The sequence below is a fragment of the Trachypithecus francoisi genome, unplaced genomic scaffold, assembly GCF_009764315.1.
Source record: "Trachypithecus francoisi isolate TF-2019V2 unplaced genomic scaffold, Tfra_2.0 Lachesis_group12, whole genome shotgun sequence".
NCBI classification, from domain to species: Eukaryota; Metazoa; Chordata; class Mammalia; order Primates; family Cercopithecidae; genus Trachypithecus; species Trachypithecus francoisi.
The window spans coordinates 73,171,596-73,182,431 of record NW_022681457.1 but is presented as its reverse complement, the minus strand read 5'-3'; the positions used below and the strand labels follow the sequence as shown (position 1 = coordinate 73,182,431).

Here is a 10,836-nt window from a genome sequence, read left to right as displayed (position 1 = left end):
TTCCCAAAACAAACCTCCTTCTTGTCTGGGGACTAGAATGCCTTTGTAGGACTAACAGATTAACCACAAGATTAGAAATTGTGGTTTAGGAGTCCTGTAGCTGGAGGCTACAAGATTCTGACCCTCCCTGAACTGTTCCTAAGATCAGTGTTTGAGATATTTTGCAGACCCTGCACTTGATGGATCAGCTGACACCATCTGGATCGATAAAATGGCTCATCTGATCTTGTGGCCCCTACCCAGGAACTGACTCAGCTCAAGAAGACAGCTTCACTCCCTATGATTTCATCTCTGACCAGACCAATCAGCACTCCCGGCTCACTGGTTTCCCTCCAGCCACCAAGTTGTTCTTAAAAACCCATCCCTGAATGCCTGGGGAGACTGATTTGAGTAATAATAAAACTCCAGTCTTCCACACAGCTGACTCTGTGTGAATTACTCTTTCTCTATTGCAGTTCCCCTGTCTTGATAAATTGGCTCTGTTTAGGCAGTAGGCAAGGTAAACCCATTGGGTGGTTATAGTTATAGAAGCACCCCATTTCCAGGTATCAAATTTCTGTTCCAGTTATCAGTTGTATATTCCCAAACTTAGCTGCTTTATTTTAAAAAATGCATTATTTCTGTCGATTCTGTGGGCCAATATTAGGGGTGAGGCTTGGATTGCCGATTCTTCTGCCCCACCAGGAATTAACAGGGGTCAGTTGATGGTATTCGGCTAGCAGTTGGGACAATCCGGAGGTTCCAAGACTGCTCCACTTCCATGATTGACATATTGGCAAGGACAATTGAAAGGCTGACTCAGCAGGGCCCTTCACCCTCTCATAAAGGCTAGGCTCAGCCAGGTCCTTCTAGTCTCAATGCCTTTCTATGAGGTCTCTCCAAAAGAAATGTCAGATATCTTACTTGACACCTAAGGACCTCAAGAAGCAGGGTTCCAGGAAATAGGACGTGGAAGCTTTTAGTCTTTTAAGATACGGGCTTGGAAACTGAAACAGCATCATTTCTATCATATTTTATTCATCAAAGCAGTTACAGAGTCTACTCAGATTCAAGGGGAAAGGATAACTAGCTGGGATAGCCCCAGTCTAATAAGGTGAGTAGATATCTTCAAAGATAACGCTAGATGCTAATAGAGAGGTGTACCAAATGCTGGCAGAACACAGGACTAGGAAATATCTACATTGGGGAAAGGGGAGGATCAGGATGGGCTTCCCAGAGAAATGACTATAGTGTTGAGTTTTAAAAGATGAAGAACACTGGGTGTGGTGGCTAATGCCTGTAATCCCAGCACTTTGGGAGGCCGAGGCAGCCAGATCACTTGAGCTCAGGAGTGTGAGACCAGCCTGGCTAACATGGCAAAACCCTGTCTCTACAAAAAATACAGAAGTTGCCCAGTGTTCTGTTACCTATTGTTCAAACACTAAGCAAATCATTCTGCTTCTCTGTACTTTACTTTCCCTGAAAGCTCCAAGGACTGTCCCTTCCCATCTTGGAATACAGGGCTCCATTTGTCAAAAATAAGCTTGACAAACATAATATTCTGTCCATAACTTTGCCCTCATTTTTCTAATTTTTTTCATTGCACAGTTTTGAAACAATAATATTAACAAGAGAGAGAAAACATTGCTGACAATCCTCTCCTATTGAACCATTTTGATTTTTCTGTATTACCTTGGTGACCATTGTCTCCAAGTTCCAAAATTCGAGTCTCTGTCAACATGTCATTTTTTCATTGTTTCAATGAGAGAACACATTTCATTGTATTTTCTGTATTTTTAACTAAATATTATATCCCAATAAAGTTTTATGTTTCATTCATGCATATAGCCAACAACTATACACTTCCTACAATGTGCTAGACTTTTTTTTTTTTTGTGAGACAGGCTCTATAGAAGCTCATCATTAACAGAAAAAATAAAACAAAGAGACAGGGTCTGTCTCTGTTGCCCAGGCTGGAGTGCAGTGGCGTGATCACGGCTCACTGTAGCCCCAGTCTCTCAGGTTCAAACTCTAGGGGGCTCAAACAATCCACCTGTTTCAGCTTCCAGAGTGGCTGGGACCACAAGCACATACCACCACGCTCCACTAGTTTTTTTTTATTATTATTATTATTTATAGAGACACGGTCTCCCAGGCTGGTCTCCAATTCCTGGACTCAAGCTCTCCTTCTGGCGTGGCCTCCTAAAGTGCTGGGATTATAGGCGTGAGTCACTGTGCCCGGCCTTTTTTTTTTTTTTTTTTTTTGGAGATAGAATCTCACTCTGTTGCCCAGGCTGGAGTGCAAGATCATTGTTCACTGCAGCCTTGAACTCCTGGGCTCAGGAGATTCTCCTCCTTCAGTCCCCTGAGTAGCTGGGATTACTGGTGTGAGCCACTGTGCCCAGCTTAGACTATTTTAGATGCTGAGGATTGCTAGTAGTGAATAAGAGAAGTCCCTTACCCTGAAAGCTTAATTCCAGTAGAAGAGACATGCCATGAACAATTCATACATAGTAAAATGTCAGGTATTATCAAGAAAAACAAAGCAAGGTAAGAGAATAGAGACTGACGTTGTGAAGTATGACCATTTCAGAAAATAACCTCATGGAATGAATATATGATTACTGTACTTAATCACTTCTCTATGATTGAATAGATTGCTGTTTTTGAGATTGTCTTCAGTGAACATCTATATATATAATTATACATATTTTCCTTTATTTTATTTTTATTTTATAAATTTAAAATTTTATCCCATGTGGGAAGCTGAAGATGAAAAACAATTAAAATTTGTCCCCAGGAAGAGGACTACAGGCAGTTTTAGCTCCTGATTTTTACTGTAGAATATTGTAATCACCATAATTAATATTTTAGATGTCGAAATGTTACCAAGAATTTAGATATGTTCTCTGTGTAGTTTTCCAGTGTATCATGACATTTCTCTCTACTATGCCTTCACCCAAGCTCTTCTCCCTCCTTGAGTCCTCTGTCTACAGTCAGTCCCACCCCAACCAGCTGCTCTTCCTCCTCCTCCTCATACAAAACTTGAGTGTCATCTCCTTCAAGAAGACTTTTTAACTCCTCTAGACCAGTGTTTCTCAAACCTTTTTTTTTTTTTTTTTTTTGAGATGGAGTCTCGCCCAGGCTGGAGTGCAGTGGTGTGATCTTGGCTCACTGCAACCTCTGCCTCCCGGGTTCAAGCGACTCTCCTGCCTTAGCCTCCCGAGGAGCTGGGATTACAGGCCCATGCCACCATGCCCAGCTGATTTTTGTATTTTAGTAGAGATGGGGTTTCACCATGTTAGCCAGGCTGGTCTCGAATTCCTGACCTCAAGTGATCCACCCTCCTCGGCCTTCCAAAGTGCTGGGATTACAGGCATGAGCCACCGCGCCTGGAACTTTTTTTTTTTTTTTTTTTTTTTTTTGAGGCGGAGTCTCGCTCTGTCTCCCGGACTGGAGTGCAGTGGCCGGATCTCAGTTCACTGCAAGCTCCGCCTCCCGGGTTTACGCCATTCTCCTGCCTCAGCCTCCCGAGTAGCTGGGACTACAGGCGCCCGCCACCTCGCCCAGCTAGTTTTTGTATTTTTAGTAGAGACGGGGTTTCACCGTGTTAGCCAGGATGGTCTCGATCTCCTGACCTCGTGATCCACCCGTCTCGGCCTCCCAAAGTGCTGGGATTACAGGCTTGAGCCACCGCGCCCGGCCTGGAACTTTTTTTTTTGAGACAGAATCTCACTCTGTAGACCAGGCTGGAGTGCAGTGGCACAATCTCAGCTCACTGCAACCTCCATCTCCCAGGTTCAAGTGATTCTCATGCCTCAGCCTCCCAAGTAGCTGAGACCACAGGCAAGCCCCACCATGCCCAGCTAATTTTTGTATTTTTGCCAGGCTGGTCTTGAACTCCTGGCCTCAACTGATCCTCCTGCCTCAGCCTCTTAAAGTGCTGGGATTACAGGCACGAGCCACCATGCCCGGCCTTTTTTTTTTTTTTTTTTTTTTAAGACAGGATCTCATTCTGTCAGGCTGGAGTGCAGTGGCCCCATCATAGTTCACTGCAGCCTTGACCAACTGGACTCAAGCTCAGCTCCCAGTGTGTTGAGATTACAGGCGTGAACCACCATGCTTAGCCTCTGAAACCTTACAAATCATACAAAATCACCTGAGGTGCATACAAATCACCTGAGGATCATGGTAAAATGTATATTCTCATTTAGTCAGTCTCAGGTGGGGCCTGAGAGTTTGCATTTCTAACAAGCTCACAGGATATTCAAATCAGTGCTGATCAAAGGAGCATCCTCTGAGTAAGAAGGCCTTAGAACAGCAACTCTCAAACTTTCCATTTTTGGATTAAAAAGTATTGAGTTCCTTCTTTTCCCATATGCAAAAGAAGAAAAGAATAAGAAAATATTTTGATAGAGAGACAAAAAAGAAAAATATTGAGAGGCCAGGCTTGGTAGCTCACACCTGTAATCCCAGCACTTTGGAAGGCTGAGGCATGAGGATCACTTGAGCCTAGAAGTTCAAGACCAGCCTGGGCAATATAGTGAGACCCTGTCTCTACAAAAAAAATAGCTGGGCATGATGGTGTGTGCCTGTAGTCTCAGCTATTCAGGAGTCTGAGGCAGGAGGATAGCTTGAGCCAGGAGGTCAAGGCTGCAGTGAACTGTGATCATGCCACTATACTCCAGCCTGGGTAACAGAGCCAGCTCAAGCCCCTGCCTGTAAAACAAATAAATAAAATATATCAATATTTATCATATTAGAAATCAAAATTGAGAAATATTTTAAAATTTAATTTGTTTAAAAGTAATAAATTAAGCCCATTAAATGTTAAGATAAATAACATGTTTGTGAAAAATAACTGTATTTTCCAAAACAAAAAAAATTCTACATTTTTGCAATATCACTTTAATATCTGGCTCATTTTCTTGGAGAAATAAGCCAGTAAAAAATAAATAATAATAGGCCGGGTGTGGTAGCTCACACCGGTAATCCCAGCACTTTGGGAGACCGAGGTGGGCAGATCACTTGAGGTCAGGAGTTCGAGACCAGCCTGGCCAACGTGATGAAACCCCGTCTCTACTAAAAATACAAAAATTAGAATTAGCCAGGCGTGGTGGCACACACCTGTAATCCCAGCTATTCGAGGGGCTGAGGCAGAAGAATTGCTTGAACCCTGGAGGCAGAGGTTGCAGTGAGCCAAGATCGCACCCTGCATTCCAGCCTGGGCAACAGAGCAAGACCCTGTCTCAGAAAAAAAAAAAAAGAAAGCAAAAGAAAAGAAAAGAAAATATATATGTATATACAATATCTGGCTCAAAAGAAGATACTGGATTCTCATAATCTGTTTCTGCATTATAATCTCCTGCAATAGTCTTGGGTAGAATATTCCATTTTATTATGATTATTATTATTATTTGAGACAGAGTTTTGCTCTGTCACCCAGGCTGGAGTGCAATGGCACAATCTTGGCTCACTGCAACCTCCGCCTCCCAGGTTCAAGCAATTCTGCTGCCTCAGCCTCCCGAGTAGCTGGGATTACAGGTGACCACCACTGCACCCTGCTAATTTATTGTATTTTAGTAGAGGCGGGATTTAATCATGTTGCCCAGGCTGGTGTCGAACTCCTGAGCTCAGGCAATCTACCTTCCTCGGCCTCCCAAAGTGCTGGGATTACAGGTGTGAGCCACCACGCCCAGCCCTAATATTCCATTTTAAATTATATTTTATAATTAGGCAACCCACTTTGGGTCCCCTCCCATTGTATGGTACCTCTGTTTTCACTCTGTTAAATCTTGCAACTGCACACGTTTCTGGTCCATGTTTGTTACTGCTCGAGTTGAGCTTTCACTCACCGCCCACCACTGCTATTCCCCACCATCCCAGACCCACCATTGACTTCCACCCCTCCAGATCTGGCAGGGTGTCCGCTGCATTTCTGATCCAGCAAGGCGCCTGCTGCCACTCCCGATCGGGCTAAAGGCTCACCATTGTTCCTGCACGGCTAAGTCCCAGCTTCATCCTAATTGAGCTGAATACTAGTTGCTGGGTTCCATGGTTCTCTTCCACGACCCACGGCTTCCAACAGAGCTATAACACTCACTGCATGGCCCAAGGTTCCATTCCTTGGATCCGTGAGGCCAAGAACCCCAGGTCAGAGAACAAAAGGCCTGCCCCCATCTTGGGAGCGGCCTGCCACATCTTGGGAGCTCTAAGAACAAAGACCTGCCCGTAACATCTGGTGGCCCGTACAGGGATTCTCCAAAGCAGTGAGTAATATCGGACCACTTTCACTTGCTATTCTGTCCTATCCTTCCTTAGAATTGGAGGAAGATACCGGGCACCTGTCAGTTAAAAACGATTAGCATGGCTGCCGGACTTAAGACTCAGGTATGAGGTTTCCTGGAAAAAGGTTTTCTAACAACCCCCAACCCTTCTGGGTTGGGAGCGTTGGTCTGCCTGGAACCAGCCTCCACTTTCTCAATTTTCCTGGGGAAGCCAAGGGTTGACTAGAGGCAGAAAGCTGTCATCCTTAATTCCTGGCATTAGCCGGTTGAGATCATGGTGCAGCCAGAAGTCTCTATTCAGTAGTCGCCCATGCATGCACCCCACCTTTCCTTCTGACCCATACCTCCTGGGTCCCAACCATGACTTTCTTGAAAGTGTAGCCCCCAAATTCTCCTTACCTCTGAATCTACTTCCTCCGATCCCTGCCTCCTAGGTACTAATGCTTCAGACTTTCACTTCCTCTCCCAAGCATGACAGCAGGTTGTATCTCCAAAGGGATCTAAGGAAGCTCTACACTGTGTCCTTAGGCATCTAGGCCATGAACCCAGGGCTTCTTGTCCCTGATGTCTCTCCCAATTTAGTCATACAGCTCTCCACATGGACAGTTATGTGGGACCCGTTCCCCACCACCACTGCCAGGGCCTTAGAACTGATAACCCAGTACTTTAACCACTGGAACTGGGTCTACAACAACATAATAGATCAGGATGAAAGTAAATTGAGGAAATGAAAGGGAGGCGCATATTCCTATAGTGGCAAATGGGGGCAATAAGCGAACATCCTTCCCCTCTCTTCCCAAAATCCATCTACAAAGAGAGAGAGGCAGAGAGAGATAGAAAGATAGAAGTAGTAAAGAAAAAACCAGTGTGCCCTATTCCTTTAAAAGCCAGGGTAAATTTAAAACCTATAATTGATAATTGAAGGTCTTCTCCATGACCCTATAACACTCCAATACTACCTTGTTAACAGTGTAAACAAGGGCGTAGCCCGAAAGCACTGAAGCCCCTGACAACCAGTAGCCTTCCTATCAAAAATCCTTAACCCAGGAACCCTCGGATGGGCCAAATGCATTCAACTGGTAGCGGCAACTGCTTTGCTGAAAGTAGAAAACCTTTAGAGGAAACCTCATTGTGAGCACACCTCAACAGTTCAGAACTATATGTATATAAATATATAAATATATAAATATATATACAGACTCTTAAGTATGCTTACCTAGTCCTCCACGCCCATGCAGCAATATGGAGAGAAAAGGAATTCCTAACTTCCAAGGGAAATTGATCTGCCATGGAAAGATACAATGTTACTGCTAGATCAGACACTAACCCCAAATGAGAGACGTGCCACCATAACTGCAGCCCGAGAGTTTGGCGATCTCTGGTATCTCCGTCAGGTCAATGACAGGATGACAACAGAGGAAAAAGAACAATTCCCCACAGGCCAGCAGGCAGTTCCCAGTGTAGACCCTCATTGAGACACAGAATCAGAACATGGAGATTGGTGCCGCAGACATTTCCTAACTTGCATGCTAGAAGGACTAAGGAAAACTAGGAAGAAGCCTATAAATTATTCAATGATGTCCACTATAACACAGGGAAAGGAAGAAAATCCTACTGCTTTTCTGGAGAGACTAAGGGAGGCATTGAGGAAGCATACTTCTCTGTCATCTGACTCCACTGATGGCCAACTAATCTTTAAGGATAAGTTTATCACTCAGTCAGCTGCAGATATTAGAAAAAAAAAAACTTCAAAAGTCCGCCTTAGGCCCGGAACAAAACTTAGAAACCCTGTTGAACTTGGCAACCTCGGTGTTTTATAATAGAGATCAGGAGGAGCAGGTGGAACGGGACAAACGGGATTAAAAAAAGGCCACTGCTTTAGTCATGGCCCTCAGGCAAGCGGACTTTGGAGTCTCTGGAACAGGGAAAGACTGGGCAAATCAAATGCCTAATAGGGCTTGCTTCCAGTGTAGTCTATAAGGACACTTTAAAAAAGACTGTCTGAATAGAAATAAGCTCCCCCCATCCATGCCTCTTATGTCAAAGGAATCACTGGAAGGCCCACTGCCCCAGGGGATGAAGGTCCTCTGAGTCAGAAGCCACTAACCAGATGATCCAGCAGCAGGACTGAGGGTGCCCAGGGCAAGCGCCAGCCCATGCCATCACCCTCATAGAGCCCTGGGTATGCTTGACCATTGACGGCCAGGAGGGTAACTGTCTCCTGGACACTGATGCAGCCTTCTCAGTCTTACCCGCCTGTCCTGGACAACTGTCCTCCAGATCTGTCACTATCTGAGGGGTCCTAGGACAGCCAGTCACTAGATACTTTTCCCAGCCACTAAGTTGTGACTGGGGAACTTTACTCTTTTCACATGCCTTTCTAATTATGCCTGAAAGCCCCACTCCTTTGTCAGGGAGAGACATCCTTGCAAAAGCAGGGGCCATTATACACTAGAGTTAGGAGAAGGAAAAAGGGTAAATATATATACAGACTCTAAGTCTGCTTACCTAGTCCTCCATGCCCACGCAGCAATATGGAGAGAAAAGGAATTCCTAACTTCCGAGGGAACACCTATCAAACATCAGGAAGTCATTAGGAGGTTATTATTGGCTGTACAGAAACCTAAAGGGGTGGCAGTCTTACACTGCCGGGGTCATCAGAAAGGAAAGGAAAGGGAAATAGAAGGGAACCGCCAAATGGATATTGCAGCCAAAAGAGCCGCAAGGCGGGACCCTCCATTAGAAATGCTTATAGAAGGACCCCTAGTGTGGGGTAATCCCCTCCGGGAAACAAGCCCCAGTGCTCAGCAGGAGAAATAGAATGGGGAACCTCATGAGAACATGGTTTCCTCCCCTCAGGATGGCTAGCCACCGAAGAAGGAAAAATACTTTTGCCTGCAGCTAACCAATGGAAATTACTTAAAATCCTTCACCAGATCTTTCACTTTCACATTGATAGCACCCATCAGATGGCCAAATTATTATTTACTGGACCAGGCCTTTTCAAAACTATCAAGCAGATAGTCAGAGCCTGTGAATGTGCCAAAGAAATAATCCCCTGCACTTCAGGCCATACATTTTAATCCCTATATCTTTAACCTCCTTGTTAAATTTGTCTCTTCTAGAATCAAAGCTGTAAAACCACAAATCGTTCTTCAAATGGAGCCCCAAATGCAGTCCATGACTAAGACCTACTGCAGACCCCTGGACCAGCCTGCTAGCCCGTGCTCCAGTGTTGATAACATCGAAGGCACCCCTACCAAGGAAATCTCAACTGCACGACCCATATTACACCCAGTTCAGCAGGAAGCAGTTAGAGTGGTCGTCGGCCAACCTCCCCAACAGCACTTGGGCTTTCCTGTTGAGAGGGGGGACTGAGAGACGGGACTAGCTGAATTTCCTATGCCCACTAGGAATTCCTAAGCCTAGCTGGGAAAGGTGACTGCACCTACCTTTAAACACGGGGCTTGTAACTCAGCTCACAGGTAGTAAAGAGGGCTCGCTAGAATACAAATTAGGCTAAAGCAGGAGGTAAAGAAATAGTCAAATCATATATCGCCTGAGAGCACAGGGGGAGGGACAATGATTGGGATAGAAACCCAGTCTTTCGAGCAGGGAGTGGTAACCCCCTTTGGGTCCCTTCCCATTGTATGGGAGCTGTTTTCACTCTGTTAAATCTTGCAACTGCAAAAATAAGAATAATAAACAAATTATATTTTATAATTAAGTCGCACTCTTTGGTCTAAGGACACTTCCGAAGGGCTCCTTTCCAAAACCAGGTTAGGAAGAAGATCACTGAATAGCTACTTCCTTATATGTGAATACACATTTATGCCAAAGGCATTCAAGATAAGCCATCTCCCATTCCCTTTACCTGTGAATAGCCTTGTGACATCAGGCAAGTTACTTAATCTCTTTGAAGCCATATTTGTATTTCTGTAAAAGATGACTATCACTATACCTTCCAGGTCTCTTTATTTGTCCAATTCTGTCTAATAAATGGCAGCTATGATTATACACACTAACAACTGTGGCTGGGTAAGGTAGCTCACGCCTGTAATCCCAGCACTTTGGGAGGCTGGGATTGCAGGTGTGAGCCACCACACCTGGCTCTACGCAAATTTTAAAAATTAGCCAGGTGTGGTGGTGCACACGTGTGGTCCCAGCCACCTGGGAGGCAGACGTGGGAGGATAGCTTGAGCCCAGGAGTTCGATGTTGCAGTGAGCTATGATCTTTCCACTGCACTCCAGCCTGGGTGATGGAGGGAGACCCTGTCTCTAAAAATAAATAAATAAATAAATAAGAAAAAATTGTGTTAAAATATTCATATAGGATTAGCAGTAGACATACATAATATAATATAATAATAGATCCCCTTTTTTTTTTATCATTGCATATATTCCAACTGAATGAAATCAGAGACAGCCTCATGAAGAAGGTGGTATTTCAGGATAATTTTTTTTCATGTCAGACCCATAATGTGCTGACATCGTAACAAGGTTCCAGGGTGGCACATCTCACATATGCACGTGAATACCCAGTCATCACGCTTATGAATTACAAAATAAT

General features: G+C 44.6%; 1 non-coding gene across 1 annotated transcript; it reads right to left on the bottom strand.

Annotated features, from left to right (window-relative positions):
- Positions 1-10,732: 10,732 nt before the first annotated feature.
- LOC117094094 lies at positions 10,733-10,836 on the bottom strand. The gene has a single exon (XR_004441419.1). It is a non-coding gene; the product is annotated as a small nucleolar RNA U13 (small nucleolar RNA).